This window comes from Bombina bombina, chromosome 7 (genome assembly GCF_027579735.1).
Source record: "Bombina bombina isolate aBomBom1 chromosome 7, aBomBom1.pri, whole genome shotgun sequence".
Taxonomy (NCBI): domain Eukaryota; kingdom Metazoa; phylum Chordata; class Amphibia; order Anura; family Bombinatoridae; genus Bombina; species Bombina bombina.
The window spans coordinates 276327816-276351394 of record NC_069505.1 but is presented as its reverse complement, the minus strand read 5'-3'; positions in this window follow the sequence as shown (position 1 = coordinate 276351394).

Sequence of the window (23579 nt, the reverse complement as noted above, 5' to 3'; positions counted from 1 at the left end):
CCCTGAATTCCAGGAGATAACCTTGAGAAAACATAATTTATGCTTACCTGATAAATTCCTTTCTTCTGTTGTGTGATCAGTCCACGGGTCATCATTACTTCTGGGATATAACTCCTCCCCAACAGGAAATGCAAGAGGATTCACCCAGCAGAGCTGCATATAGCTCCTCCCCTCTACGTCAGTCCCAGTCATTCGACCAAGAATCAACGAGAAAGGAGTAACCAAGGGTGAAGTGGTGACTGGAGTATAATTTAAAAGATATTTACCTGCCTTAAAACAGGGCGGGCCGTGGACTGATCACACAACAGAAGAAATGAAATTATCAGGTAAGCATAAATTATGTTTTCTTCTGTTATGTGTGATCAGTCCACGGGTCATCATTACTTCTGGGATACCAATACCAAAGCAAAAGTACACGGATGACGGGAGGGATAGGCAGGCTCATCATACAGAAGGAACCACTGCCTGAAGAACCTTTCTCCCAAAAATAGCCTCCGAAGAAGCAAAAGTGTCAAATTTGTAAAATTTGGAAAAAGTATGAAGCGAAGACCAAGTTGCAGCCTTGCAAATCTGTTCAACAGAGGCCTCATTCTTAAAGGCCCAAGTGGAAGCCACAGCTCTAGTGGAGTGAGCTGTAATTCTTTCAGGAGGCTGCTGTCCAGCAGTCTCATAGGCTAAACGTATTATGCTACGAAGCCAAAAAGAGAGAGAGGTAGCAGAAGCTTTTTGACCTCTCCTCTGTCCAGAGTAAACGACAAACAAGGAAGAAGTTTGGCGAAAATCTTTAGTTGCCTGCAAGTAGAACTTGAGGGCACGAACTACATCCAGATTGTGTAAAAGACGTTCCTTCTTTGAAGAAGGATTTGGACACAAGGATGGGACAACAATCTCTTGATTGATGTTCCTGTTAGTGACTACCTTAGGTAAGAACCCAGGTTTAGTACGCAGAACTACCTTGTCTGAGTGAAAAATCAGATAAGGGGAATCACAATGTAAGGCTGATAACTCAGAGACTCTTCGAGCCGAGGAAATAGCCATTAAAAACAGAACTTTCCAAGATAACATTTTTATATCAATGGAATGAAGGGGTTCAAACGGAACACCCTGTAAAACGTTAAGAACTAAGTTTAAACTCCATGGTGGAGCAACAGCTTTAAACACAGGCTTGATCCTAGCTAAAGCCTGACAAAAGGACTGGACGTCTGGATTTTCTGACAGACGTCTGAGTAACAAGATGGACAGAGCTGAAATCTGTCCCTTTAATGAACTAGCTGATAAACCCTTTTCTAAACCTTCTTGTAGAAAAGACAATATCCTAGCGATCCTAACCTTACTCCAGGAGTAACCTTTGGATTCGCACCAGTATAGGTATTTCCGCCATATTTTATGGTAAATCCTTCTGGTAACAGGCTTCCTAGCCTGAATCAGGGTATCAATAACCGACTCAGAAAAACCACGTTTTGATAAAATCAAGCGTTCAATTTCCAAGCAGTCAGCTTCAGAGAAGTTAGATTTGATGTTTGAATGGACCCTGTATCAGAAGGTCCTGTCTTAGAGGTAGAGACCAAGGCGGACAGGATGACATGTCCACTAGATCTGCATACCAAGTCCTGCGTGGCCAAGCAGGTGCTATTAGAATTACTGATGCTCCCTCCTGTTTGATTTTGGCAATCAATCGAGGAAGCAGCGGGAAGGGTGGAAACACATAAGCCATCCTGAAGTTCCAAGGTGCTGTCAAAGCATCTATCAGAACTGCTCCCGGATCCCTGGATCTGGACCCGTAGCGAGGAAGTTTGGCGTTCTGGCGAGACGCCATGAGATCTATCTCTGGTTTGCCCCAACGTCGAAGTATTTGGGCAAAGACCTCCGGATGAAGTTCCCACTCCCCCGGATGAAAAGTCTGGCGACTCAAGAAATCCGCCTCCCAGTTCTCCACTCCCGGGATGTGGATTGCTGACAGGTGGCAAGAGTGAGACTCTGCCCAGCGAATTATCTTTGATACTTCCATCATTGCTAGGGAGCTTCTTGTCCCTCCCTGATGGTTGATGTAAGCTACAGTCGTGATGTTGTCCGACTGAAACCTGATGAACCCCCGAGTTGTTAACTGGGGCCAAGCCAGAAGGGCATTGAGAACTGCTCTCAATTCCAGAATGTTTATTGGTAGGAGACTCTCCTCCTGATTCCATAGTCCCTGAGCCTTCAGAGAATTCCAGACAGCGCCCCAACCTAGTAGGCTGGCGTCTGTTGTTACAATTGTCCAGTCTGGCCTGCTGAATGGCATCCCCCTGGACAGGTGTGGCCGATAAAGCCACCATAGAAGAGAATTTCTGGTCTCTTGATTCAGATTCAGAGTAGGGGACAAATCTGAGTAATCCCCATTCCACTGACTTAGCATGCATAATTGCAGCGGTCTGAGGTGTAGGCGTGCAAAAGGTACTATGTCCATTGCCGCTACCATTAAGCCGATCACCTCCATGCATTGAGCTACTGACGGGTGTTGAATGGAATGAAGGACGCGGCATGCATTTTGAAGTTTTGTTAACCTGTCTTCTGTCAGGTAAATCTTCATTTCTACAGAATCTATAAGAGTCCCCAAGAATGGGACTCTTGTGAGAGGAAAGAGAGAACTCTTCTTTTCGTTCACTTTCCATCCATGCGACCTTAGAAATGCCAGAACTAACTCTGTATGAGACTTGGCAGTTTGAAAGCTTGAAGCTTGTATTAGAATGTCGTCTAGGTACGGAGCTACCGAAATCCTCGCGGTCTTAGTACCGCTAGAAGGGCACCCAGAACCTTTGTGAAGATTCTTGGAGCCGTAGCCAATCCGAATGGAAGAGCTACAAACTGGTAGTGCCTGTCTAAGAAGGCAAACCTTAGATACCGGTGATGATCTTTGTGGATCGGTATGTGAAGGTAAGCATCCTTTAAATCCACTGTGGTCATGTACTGACCCTCTTGGATCATGGGTAAGATTGTCCGAATAGTTTCCATTTTGAACGATGGAACTCTTAGGAATTTGTTTAGAGTCTTTAAATCTAAGATTGGCCTGAAAGTTCCCTCTTTTTTGGGAACCACAAACAGGTTTGAGTAGAACCCTTGTCCTTGTTCCGACCACGGAACCGGATGGATCACTCCCATTGTTAACAGATCTTGTACGCAGCGTAGAAACGCTTCTTTCTTTATCTGGTTTGTTGACAACCTTGACAGATGAAATCTCCCTCTTGGGGGAGATAATTTGAAGTCTAGAAAGTATCCCTGAGATATGATCTCTAGTGCCCAGGGATCCTGAACATCTCTTGCCCAGGCCTGGGCGAAGAGAGAGAGTCTGCCCCCTACTAGATCCGGTCCCGGATCGGGGGCTCTCGGTTCATGCTGTCTTTGGGGCAGCAGCAGGTTTCCTGCCTGCTTGCTTTTGTTCCAGGACTGGTTAGGCTTCCAGCCTTGCCTGTAACGAGCAACAGCTCCTTCCTGTTTTGGTGCAGTGGAGGTTGATGCTGCTCCTGTCTTGAAATTCCGAAAGGGACGAAAATTAGACTGTCTAGCCTTAGCTTTGGCCTTGTCTTGAGGTAGGGCGTGGCCCTTACCTCCCGTAATGTCAGCGATAATTTCTTTCAAACCGGGCCCCGAATAAGGACTGCCCCTTGAAAGGTATATTAAGTAATTTGGACTTAGAAGTAACATCAGCTGACCAGGATTTTAGCCACAGTGCCCTGCGTGCCTGTATGGCGAATCCTGAGTTCTTAGCCGTAAGTTTGGTTAAATGTACTACGGCCTCCGAAATGAAAGAATTAGCTAGTTTAAGGACTCTAAGCCTGTCCGTAATGTCGTCTAGCGTAGAGGAACTAAGGTTCTCTTCAAGCGACTCAATCCAAAATGCTGCCGCAGCCGTAATCGGCGCGATACATGCAAGGGGTTGTAATATAAAACCTTGTTGAACAAACATTTTCTTAAGGTAACCCTCTAATTTTTTATCCATTGGATCTGAGAAAGCACAGCTATCCTCCACCGGGATAGTGGTACGCTTAGCTAAAGTAGAAACTGCTCCCTCCACCTTGGGGACCGTTTGCCATAAGTCCCGAGTGGTGGCGTCTATTGGAAACATCTTTCTAAATATTGGAGGGGGTGAGAACGGCACACCGGGTCTATCCCACTCCTTAGTAACAATTTCAGTTAGTCTCTTAGGTATAGGAAAAACGTCAGTACTCGCCGGTACCGCAAAGTATTTATCCAACCTACACAGTTTCTCTGGTATTGCAACGGTGTTACAATCGTTGAGAGCTGCTAAGACCTCCCCTAGTAGTACACGGAGGTTCTCCAATTTAAATTTAAAATTTGAAATATCTGAGTCCAATCTGTTTGGATCAGAACCGTCACCCACAGAATGAAGCTCTCCGTCCTCATGCTCTGCGAGCTGTGACGCAGTATCAGACATGGCCCTAGCATTGTCAGCCGCACTCTGTTCTCACCCCAGAGTGATCACGCTTGCCTCTTAGTTCTGGTAATTTAGACAAAACTTCAGTCATAACAGTAGCCATATCTTGTAATGTTATCTGTAATGGCCGCCCAGATGTACTAGGCGCCAAAATATCACGCACCTCCCGGGCGGGAGATGCAGGTACTGTCGCGTGAGGCGAGTTAGTCGGCATAACTCTCCCCTCGCTGTTTGGTGAAATTTGTTCACATTGTACAGATTGACTTTTATTTAAAGTAGCATCAATACAGTTAGTACATAAATTTCTATTGGGCTCCACCTTGGCATTGGAACAAATGACACAGATATCTTCCTCTGAGTCAGACATGTTTAACACACTAGCAAAAAAACTTACAACTTGGTTATAATCTTTTTTAGCAAAAAAACGCACTGTGCCTCAAAGAGGTACTAACGATTAAATGACAGTTGAAATAATGAACTGAAAAACAGTTATAGCATCAAACTTTAAAACAACACAACTTTTAGCAAAGGTTTGTTCCCATTAGTAAAAAACAACACTAATTAAATTTGTACATAAGAAAACAAAACAACGTTTTTTATTCACAGTCACTATAAGAATTCTCACAGCTCTGCTGAGAGAATTTACCTCCCTTCAAAGAAGTTTGAAGACCCCTGAGATCTGTCAGAGATGAACCGGATCATGCAGGAAATATAAAAGTAGCTGACTGGAATTTTTTGATGCGTAGCAAAGAGCGCCAAAAACGGCCCCTCCCTCTCCCACACAGCAGTGAAGAGAAACGAAACTGTCACAATTAAAGCAAAAAAACTGCCAAGTGGAAAATAATGCCCAAATATTTATTCACACAGTACCTCAGCAATGTAAACGATTCTACATTCCAGCAAAAACGTTTAACATGAGAATAGTTATTAAAAGGATTAGTGACCTTTAACACAGTAGTTCCGGTGAAATACCATCCCCCAGAATACTGAAGTGTATACATACATGTCATTTTAACGGTATGGCAGGCTTTTCTCATCAATTCCATTCAGAAAATAAAAACTGCCACATACCTCAATGCAGATTCATCTGCCCGCTGTCCCCTGATCTGAAGCCTTTACCTCCCTCAGATGGTCGAGAACAGCAATATGATCTTAACGACTCCGGTTAAAATCATAGTAAAAAAATCTCTGTCAGATTCTTCCTCAAACTCTGCCAGAGAAGTAATAACACCGCTCCGGTGCTATTTTAAAATAACAAACTTTTTGATTGAAGTCATAAAAACTAAGTATAATCACCCATAGTCCTCTCACACATCCTATCTAGTCGTTGGGTGCAAGAGAATGACTGGGACTGACGTAGAGGGGAGGAGCTATATGCAGCTCTGCTGGGTGAATCCTCTTGCATTTCCTGTTGGGGAGGAGTTATATCCCAGAAGTAATGATGACCCGTGGACTGATCACACATAACAGAAGAAACTATTTCTAGCGCCCAAGGATCCTGAACATCTCTTGCCCCAGCCTGAGCAAAGAGAGAAAGTCTGCCCCCCACCAGATCCTTCCCAGATCGGGGGCCAACACTTCATGCTGTTTTGGTAGCAGTGGCAGGTGACTTGGCCTGCTTACCCTTGTTCCAGCCTTGCATCGGCCTCCAGGCTGGCTTGGTTTGAGAAGTATTACCCTCTTGCTTAGAGGGTGTAGAATTTGAGGCTGGTCCGTTTCTGCGAAAGGGACGAAAATTTGGCTTATTTTTAGCCTTAAAAGACCTATCCAGAGGAAGGGCGTGGCCCTTTCCCCCCAGTGATGTCTGAAATAATCTCTTTCAAGTCAGGGCCAAACAGTGTTTTACCCTTGAAAGGGATGTTAAGCAAAAGCGCTCTGCGCGCCACGATAGCAAACCCTGAATTATTCGCCGCTAATCTAGCTAATTGCAAAGCGGCATCTAAATAAAAGAGTTAGCCAATTTAAGAGCTTGAACTCTGTCCAAAACCTCCTCGTACGAAGATTCTTTATTGAGCGACTTTTCTAGTTCTTCGAACCAGAAACACGCAGCTGTAGTGACAGGAACAATGCATGAAATTGGTTGTAGAAGGTAACCTTGCTGAACAAACATCTTTTTAAGCAAACCCTCTAACCTTTAATCCATAGGATCTTGAAAGCACAACTATCTTCTATAGGAATAGAAGTGCGTTTGTTTAGAGTAGAAACCGCCCCCTCGACCTTGGGGACTGTATGCTATAAGTCCTTTCTGGGGTCGACTATAGGAAAGAATTTCTTAAATATAGGGGGAGGACAAAAGGTATGCCGGGCCTTTCCCACTCCTTATTTACTATGTCCGCCACCCGTTTGGGTATAGGAAAAACATCGGGGGGCACCGGAACCTCTAGGAACTTGTCCATCTTACCTAATTTCTCTGGAATGACCAAATTGTCACAATCATCCAGAGTAGATAATACCTCCTTAAGTAGTGCGTGGAGATGTTGTAATTTAAATTTAAAAGTTACAATATCAGGTTCTGCTTGTTGAGAAATTTTCCCTGAATCTGAAATTTCTCCCTCAGACAAAACCTCCCTCCTGGCCCCTTCAGATAGGTGTGAGGGTATGTCAGAACAGATACCATCAGCGTCCTTTTGCTCTTCAGTGTTTAAAACAGAGCAATCATGCTTTCTCTGATAAGTAGGCATTTTGGAAAAAATGCATGCAATAGAATTATCCATAACCGCCATTAATCGTTGTATGGTAATAAGTATTGGCGCACTAGATGTACTAGGGGCCTCTTGTGTGGGCAAAACTGGTGTAGACACAGAAGGGGATGATGCAGTACCATGCTTACTCCCCTCATTAGAGGAATCATCTTGGGCAATATCATATCTATGGCATTATTATCCCTACTTTGTTTGGACATTATGACACAAATATATCACATATATTTAAATGGGGAGACACATTGGCTTTCATACATATAGAACATCGTTATCTGATGGTTCAGAAATGTTAAACAGGCTTAAACTTGTCAACAAAGCACAAAAAACGTTTTACAATAAAACCGTTACTGTCCCTTTAAATTTTAAACTGAACACACTTTATTACTGAATATGTGAAAAAGTATGAAGGAATTGTTCAAAATTCACCAAAATTTCACCACAGTAACTTAAAGCCTTAAAAGTATTGCACACCAAAGCTTTAACCCTTAAAATAACGGAACCGGAGCCGTTTTTACACACCAAAGCTTTAACCCTTAAAATAACGGAACCGGAGCCGTTTTTACATTTAACCCCTATACAGTCCCAGGTATCTGCTTTGCTGAGACCCAACCAAGCCCAGAGGGGAATACGATACCAAATGATGCCTTCTATAAGCTTTTTCAGTGGTTCTTAGCTCCTCACACATGCATCTGCATGCCATGCTTTCCAAAAACAACTGCGCATTAGAGGCGCGAAAATGAGGCTCTGTCTATGACTAGAAAAGGCCCCCAGTGAAAAAGGTGTCCAATACAGTGCCTGCCGTTTTTATTAAAACAATCCCCAAGATTTAACAACTATTAAAAGTAATAATCTGCCAAATATACTTAGTAAAGTAATCGTTTTAGCCCAGAGAAAAAATGTCTACCAGTTTTTTTAAGCCCTAATGAAGCCCTTTATTCTTTTACTTAAACTAAGAAAATGGCTTACCGGTTCCCATAGGGAAAATGACAGCTTCCAGCATTACAGAGTCTTGTTAGAAATGTGTCATACCTCAAGCAGCAAAGTCTGCCCACTGTTTCCCCCAACTGAAGTTACTTCATCTCAACAGTCCTGTGTGGAAACAGCTATCGATTTTAGTAACGGTTGCTAAAATCATTTCCTCTTACAAACAGAAATCTTCATCTCTTTTCTGTTTCAGAGTAAATAGTACATACCAGCACTATTTTAAAATAACAAACTCTTGATTGAAGAACAAAAACTACATTTAAACACCAAAAAACTCTAAGCCATCTCCGTGGAGATGTTGCCTGTGCAACGGCAAAGAGAATGACTGGAGTAGGCGGAGCCTAGGAGGGACTATATGGCCAGCTTTGCTGGGCTCTTTGCCATTTCCTATTGGGGAGGAGAATATCCACAAGTAAGGATGACGCCGTGGACCGGACACACCTATGTTGGAGAAAAATGAGACGATCTTACCAGAATCTACGCTGTGGAACAGGAACACGGCCCTTCAATTTTCTGCCCTCCTCCTGTGACGAAAGGCAAAGAATGACTGGGGGATAAGGGAAGTGGGGGAGGCATTTAAACCTCTGGCTGGTGGTTTCTTTGCCTCCTCCTGGTGGCCAGGTTCATAATTCCCAACAGTAATGAATGAAGCGGTGGACTCTCCTCCCCTTTAGATGGAAATAATAGATAACTATAATACAACCCTGGTCTGGTACAGGTTTTATACCCATTATAGTAATGCTGACGATCCGGTGAGCAACAATATCTATAGCGCTAGTAAGTGGTGAACACAAGGAGTGAAGGTAGGGAGCACGCCAAAAAGCTCTCCTGTGGCGGAAAAAAACTAAAACTTCTTCCCTGTCCCCAAGAGAGAGAACTGAGCGCTGTCCCCGCTCCCCAGTAAGACACAGATGCTTTACTTTAGTAAAGTCTGTGAACAAGTGGAGCGCTGAGAGAAAATAAAGGAGCCGCTATAGGTTCCAAACAATACACACTACCAAAGTTTAAAACACATCCAACTCAATGAGCACCTTACCAAGGGACTGAATAATGATTGCAGACATTAACACACAAAGCAAATGAAAGTCCCCTCCGGTGCACAAACCTCTGAACTGTGCTCAAACCTCCTGCATAGTAACGGTCCTATAGACAATGTCAGGAATAAATGCTAAACCGTGCACTGCTGGGTCTAGCTTGGAAGTACTAACTTTGTACTTGCAGTTAGCCTGTAGGCTATGTGACAAATGTGGGTACTTACCCCAAATACAGATTCCACTCCACTGCTCTTACCCAGTTGTTGATCCTCAAGGTGCAGTGGAAGCCCATTATGTACAGTAACTAACAGAGGATATACTGAGGGAGTACATCTTCATGGCCAAGTAGGAGAAGGCTAAAGGAACTTCCCAGTGACACCCGTGGCTACAACTCCCGCAAAGGAGATCCCTCTACCTGTTTGATCCCTATAAAGTTTTGTTTATAGCGCTGCGGAATCTGTTGGCACTTTACAAATAACCGATAATAATAATTATAATAAAAAGGAGATTTACATTGCACAGCCAGTACTCCTATTTACTCCTACATTTTACCTCATGAGGGAATAGAATATCTTAGGAAAACTGAAAAAATCTTTAACACCACTATCTGTGCCTGCTCCTATGAATAAGGGAAAGAAGTACTGGTAGGGTCAGGGAAGTGGAAGGGATATTAAAGGCAGGGTGTCTTTGAATCCTACTGGTGGTCAGGTTATGAATTCCCAACAGCATGGAATTGTGGACTCTCTCCACCTTAAGGAAGAAATTACTCATCTTTTTTTTTTAAATGCTTTGCAACAAATGTTAGATTTCACTGTTCCTTATACCCAATTAGCAGAAAAAGCGTTAGCATTTTAAAAAATCATCTTCTCAGCTACCTTCTCACCTAGAACAGAAGTGTGTAGGTATATGGAGGCAACGGACCTCCAGCGTGGGAGCAGATTTTGAGAAGCAAGTTCAACTAATTCTCAAAACAAGATGTGCAACAAGCAATTCAACTATCATTCTATATATAACATTATAGATAAAGATTCCATTTATTTCATACAGTTCCAGATCTGTGTTAAATAATGTTTTCTTCAAAGTATTATAAAACTATCCAACATCTTGCACTGGAGATAACGATCTGATAAACTGGACACATTAAAAAGTTCTACAAGCGGAAGCTTGTGGGTCACAGGGTTTATAGTAAACGGTGTATTCTAGGGGTGATGGGAGCTTCTACCTGAACGTAACAAACAGTTTAAATCTGCACGACAATAGCTGGGAGCTTCGAATGAAAAGCGCTAAAAGGTGAAGGTATTATCCCACAGCTTTATGTGGGTGGGAAAGTCTACTTGTTAGTCATTGCTGTGTGTTGGTTGTCTGAGTGCTGCAAATCAATTCATCTTGTGCTTCTGTTTTAGTCACCAAATATTGGCTTCATAATACCTGGGAAACAAAGACCTCAGCTAGCAACAGAATGCGAAAGCTGCAATCAAAGACTTGCCCTTTTGCGGACTACCTGCTATTAATCATGAGGTCACAGAAAACAGAGTTAATGCACCACCATACACGTGGCACTGCTAGCTCTTGCTCAGAGGTGTGTTAAAAAGGAGATTGATCATTTTATGTGCCGTATATAAAGTGAAGAAAATAAACTGCCATGGAATACTTCATAACCAAAATATTTCAGAAGTCACAATAAAAATATGTACTTCATTCCCAGTGCTAATTTCCAATTATTATTATTTTTTAAACATTTGGTTTAAATTTAAACTATACCTAGATTAACAGGACTACAAAGTCCGGTATTATGTTCCAAGTCTTATTTGGAAAAATTCTTGCACTTTTCATAACTGATCAAACTTCCAATATATTTTTACTGGAGCCATATGTTTTAATAGAAACGTGATTACAAAGTCACAGCATATATTCCAGCAGGGATATTTCCTTTTACAATGTGAGAGACAGATGAGTGGTCTCTGCACCAACACCATGCTGCTTAACTCATTATCTGTATCCATACAGTGCACAGATGTAAGCATTCTTAAAAGGGGCAGTGTGATGTAATAATATAAAAAGGTTATAATTTGTTAGCGCATTTTATTATGGCACAAGTGTTCATTAGTAAAAGTGGGTTAAACACACAGTTAAAGAGGCATACCAGGCATAACCTTGTGCCCATTATGAGCATGGAACGTCCAGTGACTGGCAGCAACTGCTTATGCTCTTCCTGATTGTCTCACTGTATGCGTCCTACGCAGGAGTAGTAAAGCATTGCTGCTTGTGAGCAGGAGTTTAATATTTTGTGTTGGCTGAACAGTTACTAACAAGCATTCATGTAAAAAACTAAATTTATGCTTACCTGATAAATTTCTTCTTTCCTGGCATGGAAAGTCCACAATGTCATTCCAATTACTAGAGGGAATTCAACTCTTGGCCAGCAGGAGGAGGCAAAGTGCACCCCAGCAGCGCTGTTAAGTGTCACTTCCCTTACCCATAATCCCCAGTCATTAGCTGAAGGAAAATAAAAAAAGAAGATAACACAAGGGTATAGAGGTGCCTGAGGTTTATACAAAAAACTGCCGTCTTAAATTTAATTAAGGGCGGGGTCGTGGACTCTCCATGCAGGAAAGAAAGACATTTATCAGGTAAGCATACATTTTTGTTTTCTTTACAATGGCATGGAGAGTCCACAATTTCATTCTAATTACTAGTGGGAACCAATACCCAAGCTAGAGGACAAAGAATGAAAGGTAGGGAGAACAAGGCAGGCGGACCTAAACAGAAGGCACCACCACATGAAGAACTATTCTCCTAAGGAGGCCTCAGCCGAGACAAAAGTATCAAAATTTTGAAAACATTATGCAAAGAGGACCATGTGGCCGCCTTGCAGATTTGCTCCCCAGAAGCTTCATTTTTGAAAGCCCAAGAAGAAGAAAACAACCCTAGTGGAATGAGCCGTAATTCTCTCAGGAGGCTGTTGTCCAGTTGTCTCATAAGCTAACCAGATAACACTTCTCAACCAGAGAGAAAGAGTAGAAGAAGTGGCCTTCTGACCCTGACGCTAACCAGAGAAAACAACGAACAGGGCAGATGATTGCTGAAAATCTATAGTAGACCATCTTGGCACAACCTCCCGATGTACAAGGCACAGAATGACTGGGGATTATGGGTAAGGGAAGTGACACCTAACAGCTCTGGGGTGCTCTTTGCCTCCTCCTGCTGGTCAGGAGTTGAATTCCCACTAGTAATTGGAATGAAATCGTGGACTCTCCATGCCATTGGAAAGAAATAAAATGCACTGATGAGTTAGAACCATTGTTTACATATTTATATAACAAGGTAGCACTGTTAAAGAGTCTTCTCTTGAAAGCCTTGCTAGGGGGGATTATGGGAGTAGGTGCAATGTGTGTCCTAATCAAGCCTCAGTGTTAATAGCACTTTAGCAGAGCATGTTTGATGTCTTCCCCCCAAGTTGGCAGAAATTGTGTGGATAATTATGTAATAACAGCAATAAATTCCAGTTTGTGGTTGGGTGTCAGTGTACAGCATATATATATATATATATATATACAGTATATATTAAGCTACATAAGCGTGTGGGTGTCTGACCAGAGGAGAATAGCTGACACTGGCTTGAATTTCTATCTGGCTGAAGCCCCAGATTTAGAAGTATCCAAGTAACCACACAGTAATTTAGGAGCTAAAACCACTGACTCACTTGTACTTAGAAGTTTACATTTAAGCTGCAGCGACATAACGCACAATAGAAAACAAAACACATAGGACCAGATGACGAGTGTAGTGTTATTTAGCACTTTCGCTCTTGCGCTAACTGCGCTAGAAGTAAACCTTTTGCGTGCGTATGGGTAGTGCTTGTATTACGAGTTGAAAGCAACTGTGCTAACCGGATGCGTGCAAAAAGCCAAAGTTAGAATATTGCACGTGCGTTAATAGAAGTTAATGGAGAAAAAAAGTGGAACGAAAAACCCCACTCGCACACTAACTCGAACGCATATTCTCAAGTGTGCTAACCCAACATCAATATATATCTCATGGGTTTTTGGTACAATACATATCTATACCTATATATCTATATGATTATATATATATATATATATATAAAAAATATAAAGCAGCATGAAAGAATGCACTCGCCAGGTCTTATAGAGCAAGTATTATTTAATACATAAAGAAAAGTGACCTATAGGTCTGAGGACGGGGCTAACAACGTCACTTTTCTTTATGTATTAAATAATACTTGCTCTATAAGATCCGGCGAGTGCGTTCTTTCATGCTGCTTTGTTTACCCCCGGGCATGTTGTGTATTGTAAAGTGAGTGCTGAGCCCTACAGGGGATTATATATATATATATATATATATATATATATATGAATATCTATTTTTAAAATACATAGAACATATTCTGCTATATGTAGACTTTGGAATGTGAAATATTTACAGTAAATACATAGTATAAGCTTATAATGATTTTAAATGGAAAGGGCTCCAATGCACTTATATATATATATATATGTATGTTTATAGATGTGTAAATATGTGTTTATATGTGTAGATATGTATTTATAAGTCTGTAAATACATATACACACATAAAAACATACCTACACACATGTAAACATATACATGTATAAAAATGTATCTATGTTAAAGCTCATATCTTTAAACCTTTATAACTTGCGTGCAATATTTTTTTTTAATAATTTTTATCAGCTGGTGTTATTATGAGTGTAACTGTACTTTGTAATGTATTTTTGTAATATATTTTAGTTTCACGAAACAGTTAACCGGAGCTCTGAAGTTGCGGTAATCATTTTTGCGTAAATCGCGATTGCGCTCATGCATTCGCATTTACTTTCAATGCCGCCCCCTGCAGATTAGCAAGCCGATTGGCTAATAGCAGGGGGTGTCAATCAACCCGATCGTATGCGATCGGGCAGATTGATGTCCTGTCGCCTCAGAGAAGGCGTACGGGGTTAAGGAGCAGTGGTCTTAAGACCCTTGTTAAATCAGCCCCTCTGTCTGAATTACAAGAAAAAAATTGGGTTTCATGTTCCTCTAACACTAGAATTCTCACTAAATTATGCATTTTTTGTATTAAAATAAAAATGTTCCAGCAAAAAATCTTTTGTAAGCTCATTACAGGAAATACATAGAATGATATAGAATTCCGTACTGGGAATATGAAATGAGGCAAATGTTACCGACTTTATAATGCAAACCCTATTGGCTTTCCTTATATAATCCACAATTATTAGTCTATGATTCCTGTCATTGTTAGGCACAATACCTGAGCTGGCCACTGCATTTTATCCAGGCTTCTGATAGCAGAAAGGACAAAGGGTCAGGGGGCAGAGAGAATTAGATCTATGTATTAACAAATAGATTGCTAATGTTCTTCCTGTCAGTCAAGGGCTCAGATCCAAGAAGCCACTTAATGATTTATGCATATAAAGCTAAAGTCACTTGAGAGCAATAAAAATAAGGCGTAAGGTATTTTAGTTTTTAGAGAACACGGCATGTTAATTAGTTAGGGCTGACGGCTTTCAATATATGTCATTATATGGGTCTATAACTCTGTCTGTAATATTACATATGGGGGCCTCAGATCAGACCCCCTGGCCCTGTAGCCCCTGTGTGCTATATGTGACTTTAGATCAGACCTATGGCCCTGTAGCCCCTGTGTGTAATATGTCTATATGGGACCTCAGATCAGACCAATGGGTTTGCAATCCCTGTCCACTATATGTCTATATGGGAGCTCAGATTAGACCCATGGTCCTGTAGCCCCTGTCTGTTATGTGTCTATATGGGACCACAGATCAGACCCATGGCACTGTAGCCCCTGTCCACTATATATGTCTATATGGGAGCTCAGATCAGAATCAAAGCCCTGTAGTCCCTGTTCACAATGACTATATGGGACCTCAGATCAGACCCATGAGCCTATAGCCCCTGTCCACTATATGTCTATATGGGAGCTCAGATCAGACCTATAGCCCTGTAGTCCCTGTTAGCTATATGTCTATGTGGGACCACAGATAGAATCCAGGCTTTCAATTACTTAAATAAACCCAAAAGTGCAATTTCCAATACATTAATTACTATGTGGCTTATATAAGTCATTAGAAAATATTTATAGTATAATGTTCCTTTTATTTATCATTTTATATATACATACATAAACCCCACTGCATTGTACACTGTTCTGGACTGGGGATAGGTCATATCTCACATGGTGTAGATGAGGTATTTGACCCCTTGCTGGAAAGAGGCAAATCTCCTCTTTAAAATGATTTATCACTTTGGTCAATAGAAAATCAGTTCTGTAACCTGTTAGACACAAAGTAATAACTGTGTGAGGAATGTAAAACTATGGCTCTATCTCAAACAAAAATAAATGCATTAACCCAAGACACTACTTACTAAAAAAAAAAAAGAGAATCTCCTCTTTAAAATGGGGTAATATTTGACCCTTTAGATAGCAAGATGCTAATGTAACAACTTCTATCTTAATTCATTATCCGAAGATTAAGAGAAATTAAAGGGGAGATTGCAAAAACAGTAACTTTTCAGCAAAAATGAGAACTGTACACCCACAAGAACCTTAATGCAAAAGATGAGACCTCTCTTTCACAAGAGAAGTAACACAACCCACTAGATATTATATGGTTGATATAACAATTGGTGACTATGTAATCAACTAGACACAAGTTCAAAGCAATAAAAAGATTGATCAATGAAATTGCACCACCCTCTCTACTAAAATAAAACAAAAAAAAACTCAGTTGAGACATCACATAAGGAGCAGTCTCTTTATTTCCCTCCAAATATTGGGTCACAAGATGATCTAAATGTCATATGGCTGATGTGAAAAATGCCAGTTATTTAGCTTGCTAGATGCTGGCTTTAGGGTAAAAAAGACGTGGTGGTATTAATATAAATATGTATTGTATTTGCATGAAGTTACGAGTCCCATAAATAGTTATGATGCAGTTGAAGCTAAGGTTTTATGAGTTTGAACGTTTTTTTTTTAAATGCTAAATCATAAACAACAGAAAATAGAGGTGAAGGGATACAAATATCTCTTTACAATGAGATGTAAATGGAAAACATTGTGAAACATTTAATGAACAATATATTCTCTGTAATTTTATGTTCCTAAATCACATGCAATCACCATTACTGTATATTGAGACATCTGTAACAAGAGCCTTCATTTAAAAAAATAAATTATATATATATATATATATATATATATATATATACACTGTATATACACATACAGTATTGTGCTAAAGTCCATTAATGACCATTCATATTTATTTAACCCCGTGCTGGAAAGAAGCAAATCTCCTCTTTAAAATGATTTATCACATGGTCAATAGAAAATCAGTGCTGTAACCTGTTAGACATAAAGTAATATTATGATTATAATTATGTTCTGGAAATGTTGTGCCACCCCAAGAAGCTGTCTTATTCTTATTACTAGTTTGGGGGTAAACGCGTGACTGGTTTTCAAAACCTAAATAACATCTTGCATGCTGGTACTTACCACATGAGAGATTTGTATATTTCAGAATGTCATTTACCAATAAAACAAATGTAGTTATTACCAGATAACTTACTGCAGTTGAATAGTTACTCTATATAGGGGTGTACCACAATTTTACATGAGGGGCCACACTTTACATGAAAGTACAATATAGTAATACAAACAATAGATACAGACTATATCTAAACTATAATTGCGTTTGTAATGTCCGTCAGTTGCGCATGCATCCTCAATGGAATGTTGGCAGCGCAAGGACAAAAGATTTCACCTGGATCGGTGGATTCTTTCACCACCCTGCCATTTTCGGAATCCACCGGGATGCAGCGAAGGCAAACGGAGCATTACAAAAGCAACAACTAATCGCCCACATTAAAGTGTTTAAAAAAATAAAAAAAATTAACCGTCCGCATCAAGTATTAAAAAACCCCAAAACTAACCGCCCGCATCAAGTTTAAAAAAACAAACAAACAAAAAAAACAAAAAAACACCGGCCGCATGAAATAACAAAAAAAAAATCCTACACAAAGTATCAATCCCTAAACCGCAAAACCCCCACATCGCAGTTAACTATTTACCTTATTAACCCCTAAACCGCAAAACCCCTAGATCGCAATAAACCTATTTACCCTATTAACCCCTAAATCGCAAAACCCCTAGATCGCAATAAACCTATTTACCCTATTAACCCCTAAACCGCAAAACTCCTACATCGCAATAAAGCTATTTAATTTATTAACCCTTTAAAGGGACAGTCTAGGCCAAAATAAACTTTCATGATTCAGACAGAGCATGTCATTTTAAACAATTTTCCAATTTACTTTTATCACCAATTTTGCTTTGTTCTCTTGGTATTCTTAGTTGAAAGCTTAACCTAGGAGGTTCATATGCTAATTTCTTAGACCTTGAAGCCCACCTCTTTTCAGATTGCATTTTAACAGTTTTTCACCACTAGTGGGTGTTAGTTCACGTATTTCATATAGATAACACTGTGCTCATGCACGTGAAGTTATCTGGGAGCAGGCACTGATTGGCTAGACCGCAAGTCTGTCAAAAGAACTGAAAAAAGGGGCAGTTTGCAGAGGCTTAGATACAAGATAATCACAGAGGTTAAAAGTATATTATTATAACTGTGTTGGTTATGCAAAACTGGGGAATGGGTAATAAAGGGATTATCTATCTTTTAAAACAATACAAATTCTCGTGTAGACTGTCCCTTTAAACCGCCAAAACCCACAATGCAAATAACTATATAAATAACTAAGTACAGTACACTAACCTAACACCCCCTAACCTAACAACTCCTAACCTAATACCCCATTAAATAAACCGAAATTACCTAAACTAATACATTCTAAAGTTACAAAAAAAAAAAGTTTACAAAAAATAAAAAAAGCTAACATTACAGAAAATAAAAAAAAACATAATTTATGCTTACCTGATAAATGTATTTCTCTTGTAGTGTATCCAGTCCACGGATCATCCATTACTTGTGGGATATTCTCCTTCCCAACAGGAAGTTGCAAGAGGATCACCCACAGCAAAGCTGCTATATAGCTCCTCCCCTCACTGCCATATCCAGTCATTTGACCGAAACAAGACGAGAAAGGAGAAACCATAGGGTGCAGTGGTGACGGTAGTTTAATTAAAATTTAGACCTGCCTTAAAAGGACAGGGCGGGCCGTGGACTGGATACACTACAAGAGCAATAAATTTATCAGGTAAGCATAAATTATGTTTTCTCTTGTTAAGTGTATCCAGTCCACGGATCATCCATTACTTGTGGGATACCAATACCAAAGCTAAAGTACACGGATGATGGGAGGGACAAGGCAGGAACTTAAACGGAAGGAACCACTGCCTGTAGAACCTTTCTCCCAAAAACAGCCTCCGAAGAAGCAAAAGTGTCAAATTTGTAACATTTTGAAAAGGTGTGAAGCGAAGACCAAGTCGCAGCCTTGCAAATCTGTTCAACAGAGGCCTCATTTTTAAAGGCCCAGGTGGAAGCCACAGCTCTAGTAGAATGAGCTGTAATCCTTTCAGGGGGCTGCTGTCCAGCAGTCTCATAGGCTAAGCGTATTATGCTCCGAAGCCAAAAGGAGAGAGAGGTTGCCGAAGCTTTTTGACCTTTCCTCTGTCCAGAGTAAACGACAAACAGGGCAGATGTTTGATGAAAATCTTTAGTAGCCTGTAAGTAAAACTTCAAGGCACGGACTACGTCCAGATTATGCTAAAGACGTTCCTTCTTTGAAGAAGGATTAGGACACAATGATGGAACAACAATCTCTTGATTGATATTCCTGTTAGAAACCACCTTAGGTAAAAACCCAGGTTTGGTACGCAGAACTACCTTGTCTGAATGAAAAATCAGATAAGGAGAATCACAATGTAAGGCAGATAACTCAGAGACTCTTCGAGCCGAGGAAATAGCCATCAAAAACAGAACTTTCCAAGATAAAAGTTTAATATCAATGGAATGAAGGGGTTCAAACGGAACTTCCTGAAGAACTTTAAGAACCAAGTTTAAGCTCTACGGGGGAGCAACAGTTTTAAACACAGGCTTAATCCTAACCAAAGCCTGACAAAATGCCTGGACGTCTGGAACTTCTGCCAGACGCTTGTGCAAAAGAATAGACAGAGCAGAGATCTGTCCTTTTAAAGAACTAGCTGATAAGCCTTTGTCCAAACCCTCTTGGAGAAAGGACAATATCCTAGGAATCCTAACCTTACTCCATGAGTAACTCTTGGATTCACACCAATAAATATATTTACGCCATATCTTATGGTAGATTTTCCTGGTGACAGGCTTCCGAGCCTGTATTAAGGTATCAATGACTGACTCGGAGAAGCCACGCCTTGATAGAATCAAGCGTTCAATCTCCATGCAGTCAGTCTCAGAGAAAGTAGATTTGGATGATTGAAAGGACCTTGTATTAGAAGGTCCTGCCTCAGAGGCAGAGTCCATGGTGGAAGAGATGACATGTCCACTAGGTCTGCATACCAGGTCCTGCGTGGCCACGCAGGCGCTATCAGAATCACCGATGCTCTCTCCTGTTTGATTTTGGCAATCAGTCGAGGGAGCAGAGGAAACGGTGGAAACACATAGGCCAGGTTGAAGAACCAAGGAGCTGCTAGAGCATCTATCAGCGTTGCTCCCGGGTCCCTAGACCTGGATCCGTAACAAGGAAGCTTGGCGTTCTGGCGAGACGCCATGAGATCCAGTTCTGGTTTGCCCCAACGATGGACCAGTTGAGCAAACACCTCCGGATGGAGTTCCCACTCCCCCGGATGAAAAGACTTAGAAAATCCGCCTCCCAGTTCTCTACGCCTGGGATGTGGATCGCTGACAGGTGGCAAGAGTGAGACTCTGCCCAGCAAATTATCTTTGAGACTTCTAACATCGCTAGGGAACTCCTGGTTCCCCCTTGATGGTTGATGCAAGCCACAGTCGTGATGTTGTCCGACTGAAATCTGATGAACCTCAGTGTTGCTAACTGAGGCCAAGCTAGAAGAGCATTGAATATTGCTCTTAACTCCAGAATATTTATTGGGAGGAGTTTCTCCTCCTGAGTCCACGATCCCTGAGCCTTCAGGGAGTTCCAGACTGCGCCCCAACCTAGAAGGCTGGCATCTGTTGTTACAATCGTCCAATCTGGCCTGCGAAAGGTCATACCCTTGGACAGATGGACCCGAGAAAGCCACCAGAGAAGAGAATCTCTGGTCTCTTGATCCAGATTTAGTAGAGGGGACAAATTTGAGTAATCCCCATTCCACTGACTTAGCATGCATAATTGCAGCGGTCTGAGATGCAGGCACGCAAATGGCACTATGTCCATTGCCGCTACCATTAAGCCAATTACTTCCATGCACTGAGCCACTGACGGGCGTGGAATGGAATGAAGGACACAGCAAGCATTTAGAAGTTTTGATAACCTGGACTCCGTCAGGTAAATTTTCATCTCTACAGAATCTATAAGAGTCCCTAGGAAGGAGACTCTTGTGAGTGGTGATAGAGAACTCTTTTCCACGTTCACTTTCCACCCATGCGACCTCAGAAATGCCAGAACTATCTCTGTATGAGACTTGGCAATTTGAAAGCTTGACGCCTGTATCAGGATGTCGTCTAGATACGGAGCCACCGCTATGCCTCGCGGTCTTAAAACCGCCAGAAGTGAGCCCAGAACCTTTGTAAAAATTCTCGGGGCAGTGGCCAACCCGAAGGGAAGAGCTACAAATTGGTAATGCCTGTCTAGAAAGGCAAACCTTAGGAACCGATGATGATCTTTGTGAATCGGTATGTGAAGGTAGGTATCCTTTAAGTCCACTGTGGTCATGTACTGACCCTCTTGGATCATGGGTAGGATGGTCCGAATAGTTTCCATTTTGAATGATGGAACTCTGAGGAATTTGTTTAAGATCTTTAGATCCAAGATTGGTCTGAAGGTTCCCTCTTTCTTGGGAACCACAAACAGATTTGAATAAAATCCCTGTCCTTGTTCCGTCCGCGGAACTGGATGGATCACTCCCATTACTAGGAGGTCTTGCAAACAGCTTAGGAATGCCTCTTTCTTTATCTGGTTTGATGATAACCTTGAAAGATGAAATCTCCCTTGTGGAGGAGAAGCTTTGAAGTCCAGAAGATATCCCTGAGATATGATCTCCAACGCCCAGGGATCCTGAACATCTCTTGCCCACGCCTGGGCGAAGAGAGAAAGTCTGCCCCCCACTAGATCCGTTTCCGGATAGGGGGCCGTTCCTTCATGCTGTCTTGGGGGAAGCAGCAGGCTTCCTGGCCTGCTTGCCCTTGTTCCAGGACTGGTTAGGTTTCCAGGCCTGTCTGGAATAAGCAACAGTTCCCTCTTGTTTTGAAGCGGAGGAAGTTGATGCTGCTCCTGCCTTGAAATTTCGAAAGGCACAAAAATAAGACTGTTTGGCCTTTGATTTGGCCCTGTCCTGAGGAAGGGTATGACCCTTGCCTCCAGTAATGTCAGCAATAATTTCCTTCAAGCCAGGCCCGAATAAGGTCTGCCCCTTGAAAGGAATGTTGAGTAATTTAGACTTTGAAGTCACGCCAGCTGACCAGGATTTAAGCCATAGCGCCCTACGCGCCTTAATGGCGAATCCGGAATTCTTAGCCGTTAGTTTAGTCAAATGAACAATGGCATCAGAAACAAATGAGTTAGCTAGCTTAAGCGTTCTAAGCTTGTCAATAATTTCATTCAATTGAGCTGTCTGGATGGCCTCTTCCAGGGCCTCAAACCAGAATGCCGCCTCAGCAGTGACAGGCGCAATGCATGCAAGGGGCTGTAAAATAAAATCTTGTTGAATAAACATTTTCTTAAGGTAACCCTCCAATTTTTTATCCATTGGATCTGAAAAAGCACAACTGTCCTCAACCAGGATAGTGGTACGCTTTGCTAAAGTAGAAACTGCTCCCTCCACCTTAGGGACCGTCTGCTATAAGTCCCGTGTAGTGGCGTCTATTGGAAACATTTTTCTAAATATAGGAGGTGGGGAAAAGGGCACACCGGGTCTATCCCACCCCTTGCTAATAATTTCTGTAAGCCTTTTAGGTATAGGAAAAACGTCAGTACACACCGGCACCGCATAGTATCTATCCAGCCTACACAATTTCTCTGGAATTGCAACTGTGTTACAGTCATTCAGAGCAGCTAATATCTCCCCAAGCAATACACGGAGGTTCTCAAGCTTAAATTTAAAATTAGAAATCTCTGAATCAGGTTTCCCCGAGTCAGAGATGTCACCCACAGACTGAAGCTCTCCGTCCTCATGTTCTGCATACTGTGACGCAGTATCAGACATGGCTCTAACAGCATTTGCGTGCTCTGTATCTATCCTAACCCCAGAGCTATCGCGCTTGCCTCTCAATTCAGGCAATCTGGATAATACCTCTGACAGGGTATTATTCATGATTGCAGCCATGTCCTGCAAAGTAATCGCTATGGGCGTCCCTGATGTACTTGGCGCCATATTAGCGTGCGTCCCTTGAGCGGGAGGCGAAGGGTCCGACACGTGGGGATAGTTAGTCGGCATAACTTCCCCCTCGACAGACCCCTCTGGTGACAATTCTTTTATAGATAAAGACTGATCTTTACTGTTTAAGGTGAAATCTATACATTTAGTACACATTCTCCTATGGGGCTCCACCATGGCTTTCAAACATAATGAACAAGTAGGTTCCTCTGTGTCAGACATGTTTAAACAGACTAGCAATGAGACTAGCAAGCTTGGAAAACACTTTAAAACAAGTTTACAAGCAATATAAAAAACGTTACTGCGCCTTTAAGAAACACAAATTTTCCCAAATTTTGAAATAACAGTGAAAAAATGCAGTTACACTAACGAAATTTTTACAGTGTATGTAATAAGTTAGCAGAGCATTGCACCCACTTGCAAATGGATGATTAACCCCTTAATACCAAAAACGTTTTTTAAACAGTCACAACAACTGCCACAGCTCTACTGTGGCTTTTTACCTCCCTCAATACGACTTTTGAAGCCTTTTGAGCCCTCCAAAGAAGTCCTGGATCATGCAGGAAGAAGCTGGATGTCTGTGTCTGTAATTTTTGCTGTGCAAAAAAACGCCAAAATAGGCCCCTCCCACTCATATTACAACAGTGGGAAGCCTCAGGGAACTGTTTCTAGGCAAAATTCAAGCCAGCCATGTGGAAAAAACTAGGCCCCAATAAGTTTTTATCACCAAACATATGTAAAAAACGATTAAACATGCCAGCAAACGTTTTAAAATACACTTTTATAAGAGTATGTATCTCTATTAATAAGCCTGATACCAGTCGCTATCACTGCATTTAAGGCTTTACTTACATTACTTCGGTATCAGCAGCATTTTCT